The sequence below is a fragment of the Pteropus medius genome, unplaced genomic scaffold, assembly GCF_902729225.1.
Source record: "Pteropus medius unplaced genomic scaffold, Ma_sr-lr_union100, whole genome shotgun sequence".
NCBI lineage: Eukaryota > Metazoa > Chordata > Mammalia > Chiroptera > Pteropodidae > Pteropus > Pteropus medius.
The window spans coordinates 4,312,153-4,327,160 of record NW_024355205.1 but is presented as its reverse complement, the minus strand read 5'-3'; the positions used below and the strand labels follow the sequence as shown (position 1 = coordinate 4,327,160).

Sequence of the window (15,008 nt, the reverse complement as noted above, 5' to 3'; positions counted from 1 at the left end):
GTTTGTTAGCAGGAAGAAATGAGGCAAGTGCATATCAATTTATCTCAATTCTCAATATGTAAAACAAAAAGAATATGAACAATATTTTTGTATTCTCTTTGTTTTATATAAATGAATCCAAGATTGGGCCTTTGCTCCCATCTTCTAGAAATTGTTTTAAATCCACAGAAGAGGAGCCCATGCACTTATAGGTAAATAAATTTATAGGACACATTTTGTTCAGAGTTTCTAACTTTAAAAATATAGCTTTTTCCTATGGAGACATAATTGATAAATATTTACCAGAACACTAATGAATACATAAAAGTATTTTGACTATAGGTGGGCTGATTTTATTCATCCATTCTTACAACTCAGTGAAGAAGATACTTTTTATTTTGCCCATTTCACAGATGAGAAAACAAAGACTCAGAGAGTGACTTGTTCAAGGCCACACAACTAGCAGGAGATGGTATCATTATCACGATTTAAAGGTAGGCAGTCTCCTACAGCCATGCCACCCTGAACAAGCTTGATCTCATCTGATCTTGGAAGCTAAGCAGTGTCTGGCCTGGTTAATATTTGGATGGGAGACCACCTAGGAAGACCAGGTGCTGTAGGCGTAAAAAATAAAAAATAAGGGACTATAAACTGACAAGATTCTTGCAATCTGTGAGGTCAACCAAGGGTTGCCTCGCCTGAAAAAAAAAAAAAAGAGGTAGGCAATCTTGACTCCAACACTGTAGAGCTAACCATAACACTGCCACAGATAATCATTTGCAAAAGTAGAGATCAAAACAAAAGCCACAAACCTAAGTGTTCGTTGATAGGGCAAACATTAAATAAGTTATGGCATTTCCATTCTGTAGAATACCATGCAGCCAAATTAAAAAGAATAAGGTAGATTTATATACATTGACACAGAAGAGCTCAACAAGCAAGTTCTGAAAATTATCTATGTCTATACAGCTATATTTGTTTATATTTATATGTTTTGTTCGTAAAAACCTCTTTTCTTTCTTTTCTCCTTACGGTCAGTGTGTATGTGTTTGTAGCAGGACGGGTGGGAATTGGGGGTGCTGGTATCAACATCATTAGTCTGGAATCATACCCACCCAAACTACTCAGAGTAGTTCTCTATAACTTTATATATTTTGATACTTGAGGGTTTTTTTTCAAAGAGTATGTGTTAATTTTAAAATCATTTAAATTTTTTTGTAGGTAATACAGTCACATGTTTTTAAAAAAACAAATTAAAAGATATACCGTGAAAAAATTTCCTTCCATCTCTACTTCTCATCTATTCAACCTCCCTCACCATAAACATAGGTATCCTTTCTAAATTAGATATAAGCAAATATTTTTATAGAAGTAGCATATTACATACAGAATTCTGTACTTTGCCTTGTCCACTAACATTATCTCTTAAAGATATTTCTATATCAGTATAAAGAGAACATCTTTATTCCCATTTCTGTCATAAGAATGAATCTATCTTTGGATGTAGCAGACATTACATTACCAATGTACTATCCTGTTGATGGATGTTTGGGTTATTTCTAGTCTTTAGCTAATGCACATAATGATAAAATAAACTGCTTGTTACACATATCATTTTCCCAGTGTACAGACAATTTGAGGGTGTACACATCTGGAATTTTGATAGCCGTGGCCTAATTACACCCCCTTGGAGTCGCACCAACATGAATTTCCCCACCAAGGTTGAAGAGTGGCGATTCCCCACAGGGTCATGCAGCAGACATTACAATATCATCAAAAGTCATCACACTTTTGGATTTTTGTTAGTCTCATAAATGAGAAATGAGATCGTATAGTTTTCAAAAAAATTTTATTTATTTATGTATTTATTTTTAATTAACTATTGTTTATGGTGACATTAGTTAATGAAATCCAATAAGTTTCAGCTGTACACTTTCAAAGTAAGGCATATATATATTTACACTGTGTGTTCATCTCCCATAGTTAGATTTCTTTCTGTCACCGCATATTTCACCCCCTTTACCCCGTCTACCTCCCCCCTCCCCCCAATCCCTACCTCTGGTAATCACTAGTCTATAGTCCATGTCCATGAGTCTCTGTTTGTTTGTCCTGTTCCTTTGTTGCTTTTAGGTTTATGTCCCACATATAAGTGATATCATGTGATTTTCTACTTTTACTGTCTGGCTTATTTCGCTTAGCATGATTATCTCGAGGTCCATCCATGTCGTCGCAAATGGCAGTATTTCATCTCTGCTTATGGCTGAGTAATGTTCCATTGTATATATGTACCACAGCTACTTTAGCCAATCATCTATCATAAGACACTTCGGTTGCTTCCATGTCCTGGCCACTGTGAATAATGCTGCTATGAACATCGATGTGCAAATATCTTTTTGGATATCGGTTTTCAAGTCTTTGGGGTAAATACTTAGTAGAGGGATTGCTGGAATATATGGTAGATCAATTCTTAGTTTTTTGAGGAACCTCCATACTGTTTTTCATAATGGCTATACCAATTTATAGTCCCACCAGTAGTGTATGAGGGTTCTTTTTCTCCACATCTTCTCCAACATGCTATTATTTGTCCTGTTGATTATAGCTTTTCTAACAGGTGCGAGATGGTAACTCACTGTGGTTTTGATTTGCATTTCCCTAATAACTAGCAATGTTGAGCATTTTTCAAATATTTGTTGGCCATTTGTATGTCCGCTAGGGAGAAGTGTCTATTCAGGTCCTCTGTCCATTTTTTGATTGGATCATTAGTTTTTTTGTTGTTATTGAGTTGTACGAGTTCTTTGTATATTTTGGATATTAGGCCCTTATCGGAAGAGTTGCTTGCAGATGTATTTTCCCATTTGGATGGTTGCCTCTTTACCTTGTTGACGATTTCTTTTGCTGAGCAGAAGCCTTTTAGTTTGATGTAGTCCCATTCATTTATTTTAGCTTTTACTTCCCTTGCCTTTGAGGTCAAATTCATAAAATCCTCTTCAAGTCCAAGGTCCTCGAGTTTAGTTCCTATGTTTTCTTCTATGCATTTTATTGTTTCAGGTCTTATATTCCTGTCCTTAATCCATTTCGAGTTAATTTTGGTGTGTGGTGATAGACAACAGTCTAGTTTCATTCTTTTGCAAGTGGCTTTCCAGCTTTCCCAGCACCATTTATTGAAGAGGCTTTCCTTTCTCCACTGTTGAAAATTATTTGCCTGTATAAACACGGGTTTACTTCTGGACTCTCGATTCTGTCCCACTGGTCCGTGTGTCTGTTTTGCTGCCAATACCATGCCGTTTTGATTACTGTTGCTTTGTAGTATAATTTGAAGTCGGGCAGAGTGATACCTCCAGCCTCGTTCTTTTTTCTTGGGGTGGCTTTGGCAGTTTGGGGTCTTCTGTGCTTCCATACAAGTCTGATGATTTTTTGTTCCATTTCTTTAAAACATGCCTATGGGATTTTGATGGGAATTGCATTAAATCTGTATAATGCTTTAGGTAACATGGTCATTTAAACCATATTGGTTCTTCCAATCCAAGAACACGGAATCTCTTTTCATTTCTTTGTACCTTCTTCGATTTTTTTTAATAGGGTTTTATAGTTTTCATTATATAGGTCCTTCACCTGTTTCGTTAAATTTATTCCTAGGTATTTCATTCTTTTTGTCGTAATTGCAAAAGGCATTTTTTCCATTTCTTTTTCTGACACTTCATAATTAGAGTACAGGAACACTATGGATTTTTGAACATTGATTTTGTATCCAGAAACTTTACTGTATTTGCTTATTGTTTCTAGTAGTGTTCTTGTGGAGTCTTTAGGGTTTTCTATAGAGAGAATCATGTCATCCGCAAATAGTGACAGTTTGACTTCTTCGTTTTCTATTTGGATGCCTGTTATATCTTTCTCTTGCCTATTGCACTTGCTAGGACCTCCAATGTTGTAGTGATAGTGGAAAGCTTCGCCTTGTTCGTGATCTTAGAGGGAAGGTTTTTAGTTTTTCACCATTAAATATAATGTTGGCTGAGGGTTAGTCATAGATGACCTTTATTATGTTAAGATACTTACTTTCTATACTGATTTTGTTAAGTGTTTGGATCATAAATGGATGCTATACCTTGTCAAAGACTTTTTCTGCATCTATCAATATTTTCATACGATTCTTATTTTTTAATTTGTTTATGTGGTATATTATATTAATTGATTTGTGTATGTTGAACCATCTCTGTGTCTATGGGATGAAGCCCACTTGATTGTAATGTCTAATCCTTTTAATATGCTGCAGTATTTGGTTTGCTAGTATCTTATTTAGGATTTTTGCATCTGTGTTCATGAGAGATATTGGTCTGTAGTTTTCTTTTTCCATGTTATCTTTACCAGATTTTGGTATCAGAGTAATATTGCCCTCATAAAATGAGTTAGGAAGTATTGTCTCCTCTTCAATTTTTTGGAAGAGTTTGAGGAGAATAGGTATTAAATCTTTGAATGTTTGGTAGAATTCACTGGTGAAGCCATCCGGTCCTGAATTTTTACTTTTTGGTAGGTTTTTGATGATTGTTTCAATTTCCATACTGCTAATTGGTCTGTTTAGATTTTCTAGTTCTTCTTGATTCAGTCTAGGAAGATTGTGTTTTTCTAAGCACTGGCCCATTTCTTCTAGGTTATTAAATTTGTTATATACTTTTTCATAGTACTCTTGTATGATCCTTTGTATTTCTGTGGTGTCTGTCATAATTTCCCCCTTTCATCCCTGATTTTGTTTATTTTTGTCCTTTCTCTTTTTTCTTTAGTGAGTCTAGCCAAGGCTTTGTCAATTTTATTAAACTTCTCAAAGGACCATCTCTTTGCTATATTTTTTTTCTATTTATTTTGTTTTCAATTTCATCTATTTCTGCTCTAATTTTGATTGTGTCTTTCCTTCTGCCAACTTGAGGTTTCATTTGTTCTTCCTTTTCTAGTTTTTTAAGATGAAGCATTAGGATGTTTATTTGGGCTTGTTCTTGTTTTTGGAGATAGGCCTGTAATGATATAAACTTTCCTCTTATGACCACTTTTGCTGTGTCCCAAAAGTTTTGATATACTGTACTATCATTATCATTCTTTCTATGTATCTCTTGATCTCTCTTTTTTATTTCTTCTGTGACACAGTTATTCTTCAGTAGCATGTTGTTTAATCTCCATATATTTGTGGTTCTTCATGATTTCTTTTTGCAGCTGATCTCTAGTTTCAAAGCACCATTATCAGAGAATATGGTTGGTATGATTTCAACCCTTTTATATTTGTCGAGTCTATCTCTGTGTCACAGTATGTGGTCAATCCTTGAGAATGTTTCATGTGCACTAGAGAAGAATGTATAATCAGCTGTTTTGGGATGGAAGGCTCTGTAAATGTCAATTATGTCCAGTTGGTCTAATGTATCATTTAAGGATATTATTTCCTTATTGATTTTCTGTTTGGATGATCAGTCCATATCCAACAGTGGGGTATTTAGGTTCCCTATATGATAGTGTTTTGGTTTGTTTCCTCCTTTAGTTCTGTTAGTAATTGCTTTATATATTTCGGGGCTCCCTGATTGGGAGCATAGATATTAATAAGTGTTACATCTTCTTGGTGCATGGTTCCCTTTATTATTATGAAGTGTCCTTCAGTATCTTTCTTTACCTTTTTTATTTTGAAGTCTATTTCGTCTGATACTAGCACTGCTACTCCTGCTTTTCTCTGAATGCCACTTCTTTGAAAGTATCATTTTCTACCCTTTCACTTTGAGTCTATATTTGTCTTTCGAGCTAAGATGTGTCTCCTGGAGGCAGCATATGTGGCTTTTTATTGGTGAGTTCAGTCCATTAACATTTAGGGTGATTATTGAAGTATGAGGTCTTCGTATAGCCATTTTAGCTTTTGCTTTTTGGTAGCTCGGTGTTTCCATTGCTTCCCTGTTCTTGTGTTTCTGTTTTCTTTATTTTGATTGGCTTTTGTGGGTTTCCCCTCTGATCTCTCTTGTTTTATGTTATATACTTCAGTTCTGAATCTTTTGTGTGTGGTTATCTTTATGAATATGAAAAGGATAATGTGTATGTGTGTGTGTGTGTATATAAATATATATATATATATATTACAGTCATCCATTTTCTTCTACGCATGCCTTATCCCCATTCCTCTTTGTGAATTTGAATCTTTGAATCCTCTCCTTTTCAGTCATTGTTGTCTTGATTTATCCCTATGTATGCTGAATGTTCATCACTGTCTTGCTATAGCAATTCTCTCTTAATGTTTAAGCTTATAATGCCCTGTTCTTACTAAGGGTTGCACTCCTCTGCTTCTATTTGCCTGATAGTCACTTTACTCCTAATTATGTGAGGTGTTTTTTTTGTCATTTTGTTTTAGGTGAGCTGACCCCTTTCAGTATTTCCTGTAGTGCAGGTCTTGTAGTAGAGAATTCCCTCAATTTTTGTATGTCTGAAAAGATCTTAATTTCTCCTTCATATCTAAAGGAGAGTTTAGCTGGATACATTATTCTAGGCTGGTAGTTCCTTTCACTTAATAGTTTAAATATTTGATTCACTCCCTTCTGGTTTGTAAGATTTGTGCTGAGAAGTTGGATAATAATCTAATGGTTTTTCCTTTACAAGTTACCATTTTTTCTCCCTGGCTGCCCTGAATATTCTATCTTTGTCATTGATTTTTGATAACTTTAAAACAATGTGTCTTGGTGAAGGCCTTTTTTGGTTGAGATAACTGGCTGTTCTGTTGACTTCTTGAATTCCAAGCTCCAGCTCATTCCTTAGATTTGGGAAATTCTCGTCCACTATTTGTCTGAAAATGCTTTCTAGTCCCTGTTCCTCTTCCTCACCTTCGATAATGCCCATTATTCTTATGTTTCCTCTCATGTTTTTAGCTAATTCTTGTATTTGTCTTTCATTATTTTTTATTCTTCGGTTTCTCTCTTCTTCCTTCTGATTTATTTCTAGATTTCTATCTTCAATATCACTGATCCTTTTCTCCATTTGTTTCACTCTATTTCCCATCCTTGCTGTTTCATTTTTCAACTCTTGCAGTGTGTTTTTTATCTCCAGAAGTTCTATTTGGTTCTTTTTGAGGGTTTCAATCTCCTTGCTCTGCTCATCTAGTTGTTTTTTCAATTCCTGAAACTGTTGATATGACTCGTTTCAGAACTCACTGAGTTTTTTCAGAAGTACCATCCTGAATTCCATGTCATTTAAGTCACATATTTCTATGTGTCTGTAAGCTTATTTTCTAGAGATTTTTCTCTTTCTTTCTGAGCTGCCCCATCATCTTGGTTGTTCATGGTGTTTAATGAACTATTTATCCGCCTGGGCATTAATGGAAGTGTATTCGGCCTTTTTTCCAGAAAGCTGATTTATTTATTTATTTGTTTGTTTGTTTTCCAGAAAGAATGTCTCTTTTTAGCCTGTTGCAAAGAAGGCGCTTTTCTTTTGGTTTCCAGTAGGTGGTATCTAAGCCTCTTGGATCCCTGCTTTATATGAAGCCTTAATAGTGCCTTTTTTTCTTATAGATGTTTAAGCACACTCACTACTCTCAGTTTCAGTCCCTGTCAGTGTTAGCAACAGTTTCGGTAGCATTTGCTTAGATTTTCCTGGGGTTCTGCAGAAGATATGGGGGGAGGGGTCCTCTGGGTTGGGAGTTGAGGGCTGTGGCTCAGCCTTGGTTTTGCTACTGCAGCTGGTAAAAATCAACTATTGGTTCTCTGCTGTCCCGCTTCTCTGTCTTCTGCCCTGATCATTGGGCACTGCCGCTGGCCGCATGGAGCTCACAGCACTCCCAGGCAGAGCTGTTCAAGGAACTCTCTTCACCTTCACCCCTCCCCTTCCCCCTAAATGGAGCTCTGGCAGCTGTGAGAGGCAGCTTTGTTATTTCTCCCAGTCCACCACCTGACACCCGGGTTCTGACCTGTGTGGTAGCTCTTAGGCGCAGATCCCATGCTGGTGTGCAGTTTGGGTGTTTTTTTGTTGAGTTTTAGATGTTCAGCTTATTGTTGTTTCAAGGGGAGATATCTGGGGACGTCTCTCACTCCATCATGTTTCTCTGAACTCCGCAAGACATTTTTTTATTTATGAACTTATGGATTTTCTTTACAGCTTTATTGAAATATAATAGATAATTGGTCGCTCATATTTATAGTGTACAATTCAATGAGATTTTTTTCAATTATAGTTGGCATACAATAATATGTTACTTTCATTTGTACAGCATAGTGATTAGAGATCCATATAACTCACAGTGATCACCCCAATAAATCTAATACCCTTCTTCCTCCTTACATATTTATTACAATATTATTGACTATATTCCTTACGCTATACTTTATATCTCTATGACTATTTCATAACTATCCATTTGTACTTCTTAATCTCTTTGCCCTTTTTCACCTATCCTCTCCACCTCCCTCCCATCTAGTAGCCCTGAAAATATTCTCTGTATCTATGAGTTTGTTTCCATTGTTGTTGTTGTTATTTTGTTCTTTAAATTACACATGTATTTGAAATATTTTGGCATTTGTCTTTATCTGACTTATTCCATTCAGCACAATACACTTTATGTCCATCATGGAATATCTTTTTCCATCCCCTTACTTTTAGTCTGTATATGTCTTTAACTCTGTAATGAGTCTCTTTTAGGTAGCTTGTGTAGGGGTCTTGTTTTCTCATCCATTCAGCCACCCTTTCTTTTGGTTGGAGCACTTAATTCTTTTTTTATTTGAAGTACTTATTGATAGATATGTAGTTATTGCCATTCTTCGTTCATATTTTTGATACACATTTTTTCTTTTTCTTAAAGAAGTTCCTCCAACATTCCCTGTAATACTGGCTTGGTGGGGATGAACTCCTTTAGTTTTTTCTTGTCTGAGAAGCTCTTTATCTGTCCTTTGACACTAAATGATAGCTTTACTGGATAAAGTAATCATGGTTGTAGATCCTGGGTTTTCATCATTTTGAGCCAAGCCCTTCTGTCCTGCGGTTTCTTCTGAGAAATCAGCTGCTAGTCTTATGAGTGCTCCCTTGTTGGTAACTAACTGCTTTTCTCTTGTTGCTTTTAAGGCCCTCTCTTTGTATTTAACCTTTGGCATTTTAATTATAATGTTACTTGGTGTGGGCCTCTCTGGGTTCATCTTTTTGGGAGATTCTGAGCTTCCTGGGATTGTGTGTCTATTTCCTTTACCAGGTGAGGGAAGTTTTACATCATTATTTCTTCAGGTAGGTTTTCAACTTCTTGCTCTCTCTCTTCTTCTGTTACCCCTATGATGCAAATATTGTTATGCTTACTGTTGTCCCATAGGCTCCTTAGACTATCTTCATTTGGGGGGATTCTCTTTTCTTGTTGCTTTTTTGATTGGGTGTCCTCCACTGCTCCATCTTCTATATCAGTGATTCAATTCTCTGCTTCATCCACTCTGTTGATTCCCTCTAATGTCCTCTTCATCTCATATAACATGTTCTTTATTTATGACTGGTTCCCTTTTATAATTTCCATCTCCATCTTTATGTTTTTTTATCTCTTTGTTAAAGCTCTTGCTGAGTTCATCTACACTTCCCCTAAGATCACAGAGCATCCTTATAACCAGTGTTTTGAACTCTACATCTGGTAGATTTCTTGACTCCACTTTGTTGAGTTCTTTTTCTGGAGCTTTGTTCTGTTCTTTCATGTAGGACATGCTTCTTTGTCTCCCCATTTTGGCTGCCTTTCTGTGTCTATTTTCATGTACTAACCAAAGCTCCTAAGTCTCCTGGTCTTATTAGCATGGCTTTGTGTAGTAGGTGTCCAATGGCACAGACCTGAGAGGAGTTCAGCTGCAGGCCAAGTTTAGCTCCAGCCTGGGCCCCTTTGGGGGCACCTGGTAAGATTCAGCAAGTAATTTACAGACGGCTGACACCATGCTGTGCTATTAGTTGCCTCAAGAGGCCACGTCGGAAACCAATGCCAGCTGCCACCTGTGGAGGGCTTGGAGCTACTCACTAAGGGGCACGTGGCATGCCGAGGACACTACTCGATGTGGCTTGGGTAAGGCTGCGAGTTGAGAGGGGCAGAGTTTCAGGGAATTCTCTGGAGAGAGTGACCTCTGTTATCCAGTTTGATGATATCTCAGCTATGGTGCAGCCTGTGACCACAAGCTGAGAGTGGAGAGGGCTCAAAAGAGGAACAATGGATACTGCCAATACTTCCGTCCTGGAGAAAGCCTCGCTTCTGGCCCACACTCCAAAGCCCAACAACTCAGTGTCCCCCTGTATGTCCCTGGTGCTCCTTGAGCAGCCCACTTGTCACTGGAGCTCAGAGTAAATTTGGCACCTCAAAAGTCTGGTCACGGCTGTTATCCCTTTAAGAGGAACATCTGCACCTGTGGCTGCAGCTGCTGTTGTCTCTTTCTCGCTCAGCTGAGTGGGATTGGACAGCCTTGCTTCTCCACCTCCTCCTATCTTTACAGGGTGATTTCTTATTGCTCTCTCTAGTTGTAGTGCCTCTCTTCATCCCGACCCCAGGTGACTCTGCTTGCTATTTGCTTTGTGGTTTTATCACAACTCTGGTGTGGTTGCAAGAAGAGATGTACAACGCTTCTACCCTCTATGTCATCTTGCCCCCACCTGCTTCAATGCTTTTAAGTCTTCTTGTGTGAATTTCCTTTTTTTAACAAAGAGAAAGTTGGCCTCAGATTCAAAGCTTTTGGCAGGCAACCAAACCTAGCCTGAGTTGTAAAATATTTACTTTGTTTTTCTTGTGTTTATTTTTCATTGTCTGCTGTACTTGACAAATTATATTGAATTTTTCATTTTAGTCATAAATGTAAGGTTTCCTTTTGAATTCATTTACTTTAATATGTGAGTAAATGTTTTAAAAGTTATGAAGCCAGAAGCAGGTGGAATATAACTATGGCAAGAAAATATATGAAGGTAGCATGCGAATGGTAAGAACTATTGGACTGGAACCCATGATTAATGAGAGACAGTAATGGGGGATCCTCTCGTCAGCCAGAGGGATCTTGAGAACACAAATTATTGAGGACCATAAAAACCCAATAAAGAAGTTTGTTTTATCACAAGGCCATGAGGTTTTGTTGAAGATTTTCAAGCATGACCATGATATTGATGAATATTAATTTGGCTGCAGAACATAAGACAAGTCTTTATGCTGACAGTTCCCTCTAGTAGAAATGCTCTTCTCCACGTATTTGCATGGCTAACTCACTGCTCTCCTTTGTGACTTTGTTGAAATCTTGCCTTCTTAGGGAGGTCTACCTCAACCACCCTTTTAAAACTGTAGCCTCCTCCTTCTACCGGTAAGCCGTATCCTGCTCACATATTTCTTGTCCATAGCTTTTAGCATCTTTTAACATACTATAACTTATCTTGCTTATTATGTGTACTGCTTATGTTTTGTCTCTTTTCTCCTCACAAGGAAACTCCACGAAGACAAGAACCTACTATGTGCCCTGCACATAGTAGCTTTTTAATAAACATTTGCTGCATGAATAAGGAAACACATGACAAGAATAAAAAGAAGATGAGGGGGACTCTTGTTTGGGAAGCAGCAGTGGAAAGTGACAATAAGAGATAAATGTGAGCTAGCTGTGAAGGAAGCGTGCTTAGAACTTGGTGACTGACTAGAAGGGGATGTGGGTAGAACTATGGATGACTTCAAGGACTGGAGCCTCCAATAGCTGGTGAAAGATGCTACAAGTGAGAACTTGAGCCAGTCTGACAAGAGGGCTGACCCGAGGCAGATTGCAGTTTTACTCCTTTTAAGTTTGAAGGGGTAACTGGCAACCCCAGTGAAAACATCCTGTGTTGGGAAAATTTAATTAAAAACAAAATCTCCCAATCCAGAAAATGTTTTCACCAAGATAGTAGGAAAAGAAAACACTTTCATTACTGAATTAGCAATAAGTCAGAATGTGATGTGCATGAAAGGCAACCTACTAAGACGGGAGTCCCTGATGCCCAGACCATGGGCCAGTACCAGTCTGTAGCCTATTAGGACCAGGCTGCACAGCAAGAGGTGAGTGGCAGGCCAGAGAGTGAAGCTTCATCTGTATTTGCAGTGGCTCCCCAGTGTGAGCATCACTGCCTCAGCTCCACCTCAGATCATCAGGCAGTAGATTCTCATAAGAGCACTGGTCCTTAGCACCAAAAAGGTTGGAGACCACTGCACTAAGAGATTACGAAGACTGAAAGAAATTTTACCCTTTTACTGTATATAGCCAAGCAAATACATGTTCTCAAGGTAAATAATAATTCGCTCCCCAGTTAGAGGACGGAATAGCACCATTTGTTACACATGGTTTATTCTAAATTCACCTGGTAGTAAGGGTGGCCATCTGTTAGTTAACTGGCATTATACAAAGAGAAAACAAACTTCTCTTATCTTTATGACAGGAGGCAGTTTTGTAACTTGGAGCCAGGCATCTGCTGAAATTAGACTCCTAACATCCCACAGAAACTAGGAGGTAAAGAGTGGGGAAAAAAAAAAAAGGTGAGCCAAGGTCTCTACACTCCAGTACCTCTCTGCTTAGTTATGCTTCATGGATGAGTTACCATGACAGACTACTGTCATGGAAATTGGAGACCACAGGCTCAAACTTTTCAATTAAGTCTCTACCATCTACTGCTAATTTACATAGAGGAAGAAAAATTGGGAGAAGCACATATACAATGAGGTTTAACTTCCCAATTCTCTTAGTATCTTGATGTTGCAAATATTCATTATTTGGCTTTATGAGGACTAGCTTAGTCACTTGAGCAGGCTCTTATGATAACCGTCTTTCTTGGATCAGCGATCTGTGTTTCCAAGAGCTTCCTGCTCTATTTCATTTAGTGCCCAGGAGTTTCTTGTGACACTGGAAAGCTGTATGTGTGTCGAGGTGGAAAGGTGTTTTGGAGGAAGAGATATCTTTGTGACACGAGTACTGACAGAGAGTATCCGGTGACACAGGGAAGATTTGGATTGGGATATCTTGTGACAGAGGCAGGCTGCAGAGACACCTGGAAGGGACAGAAGTTGATAAAGCACAGCCAGCTGGATATCTTCCTAGAGTTCCAAACAGGATAGGGGCAAGACCCTTGGCCCTTGTTTACTGTTACTTATCATAGTAGCAGCCATAGTATCCAATGTACCTCTCACCCTCTATGCCCAAGGCCAGAGAAGGGAAGTCTGGGACACCCGCCAATCTGATTTGCTCACCTCCTCTCTCTTCTCTTTCTCATCATTCTGGAGCCAGAAGGGCAGGCTTCTGCCTGCATGAGGTCTTCCTCTTTCCTAATTCCAATGTCAAAGCTATTTTTGCTACACATTGAGAGTTTGTTACACTAAATGGGAACTAAAGGGATTTGGAAAATTTTTTCTCACATAAAACCTGACTTTCAAGTTTATCCCATTTTGCGTGTCAGAAGCTGGCAAATATCTCATTATTCCTTTTTCCAATTCCTCAATAACAAATGCTAGTCTAATTCCAAAAAATGAGTGCTTTGGGTTGACAAGAGGAAATCATCTACATGGAAAGACAAAAAACAAATCCATTTATTATTTTCTAAAGAATGTAAAATTCTTGTTTTAAGAATACAAGGATTATTAAATCAACTGGTTTTTCAGTGAATTGTTTTTAGAGAAATTAGCGTTATTCATGTTGACATAGGCTGTTCTGTCTTCCCTGCCTTTAATCTGGATTCTTTTTGTTATGTGTGTGTGTTGTGGGGGTGGGGAAGGTGGCGGGGAAATTTTAATGCCTCATTTTTAAAAGTATGAGTGGACAACCAAGAGTCACTAGACATTGAGGAAAACCTCTAATGCAAAGACTAATATGAAAGCAAATAAACCAACCCAGAGGATGAAGAGAAAAAAAAATAGGCAGCAGAATAATTAATATCCTTAGAAAATTGTGAAAAGAATAATGCATCCATGAAATAAGAATGAATGGCTCTAAAAGCAGAATGCCCTGAGAACAAAAAAAGAACTTTTGAAAATTAAAATGAAGAATTCAAGAATAAAAATTCAATAGACAGTTTAGAGGGTAAATTGAGAAAATATCTCAGAAATTAGAAGAGCAAATCAAGACTAATAACCAAAACCCCAATGAAATGGAGAATAAAAGAGAAAAAAAGAGAATCTGAAGGTAAGCAGAAAATAATAAGTATTCCAGAACGATAAAATAAAGAAAAAGAGACAGAAAATTGTCAAAGAACTAACAGAAGACATTTTCAGAACTAAACGATCTGAGTTTCTAGAATTAAAAAAAAAAAAATCATATCCCCAATATGTTGGATAAAATAACCAATCCTGGGCTGCATCATTATGAAATTTCAGAACCTCGAGGACAAAAAAAAAGATCATAAAATCTTCAAGAGAGAAATACAGCTCACTTACAAATACAGCCTGATGTGATCCATCCTCAGGTGTCAGGCTCATTAGAGAATTTCTGACTTAATCTAAGTGCTCCCAGACTTTCAAAGAGTGCAGTTGAAATTATCCAACTCATAATCCTTCCACACAGTCCCTGAATACCCTCAACTGTGAATTGTGCCCCTCCCCAAATTTATATGTTAAAGTCCTAACTCCCCATGTGACTGACTATATTTGGAGACAAGACCTTTAGGAGGTAAAGATTAAATGAGGTCATGTGGGTGGGGCCTTCATCCAGTAGAAGTAGTGGCCTTAAAAGAAGAGAATCCAAGATGATTATTGGGTACCAAAAACTCTTATTTCAGCAACCGACCTTGGGAGAGCTCTTGGAGAACCCCTTGTCCTTACTCTTTTTTCCAAAGATTTGTAGGACTGCCAATACTTTATTTGTTAGATGCATTCTTACTGACACTAGAAGTCAAGACTGTGACTGATATCCTCATCAAGGCCCCTTCCAGGGAGTGTGCTTTAACCACTTACGTTGACAACTACTGCCTTCCCCTCCTAGGGTTGCCAGACTTTTTTTTAGTATAAGTATATCCCCCGCACGCATTGCTTGGAATATACTTATGCTAAATGTTTTTAATTTAAAAACTAAAAATTAAAATAAAAAAATTAG

General features: G+C 37.7%; 1 pseudogene; it reads left to right on the top strand.

Annotated features, from left to right (window-relative positions):
* The first annotated feature begins 483 nt into the window (after positions 1-483).
* On the top strand, positions 484-602 carry LOC120599119 (uncharacterized; annotated as a pseudogene).
* The last annotated feature ends 14,406 nt before the right edge of the window (positions 603-15,008 follow it).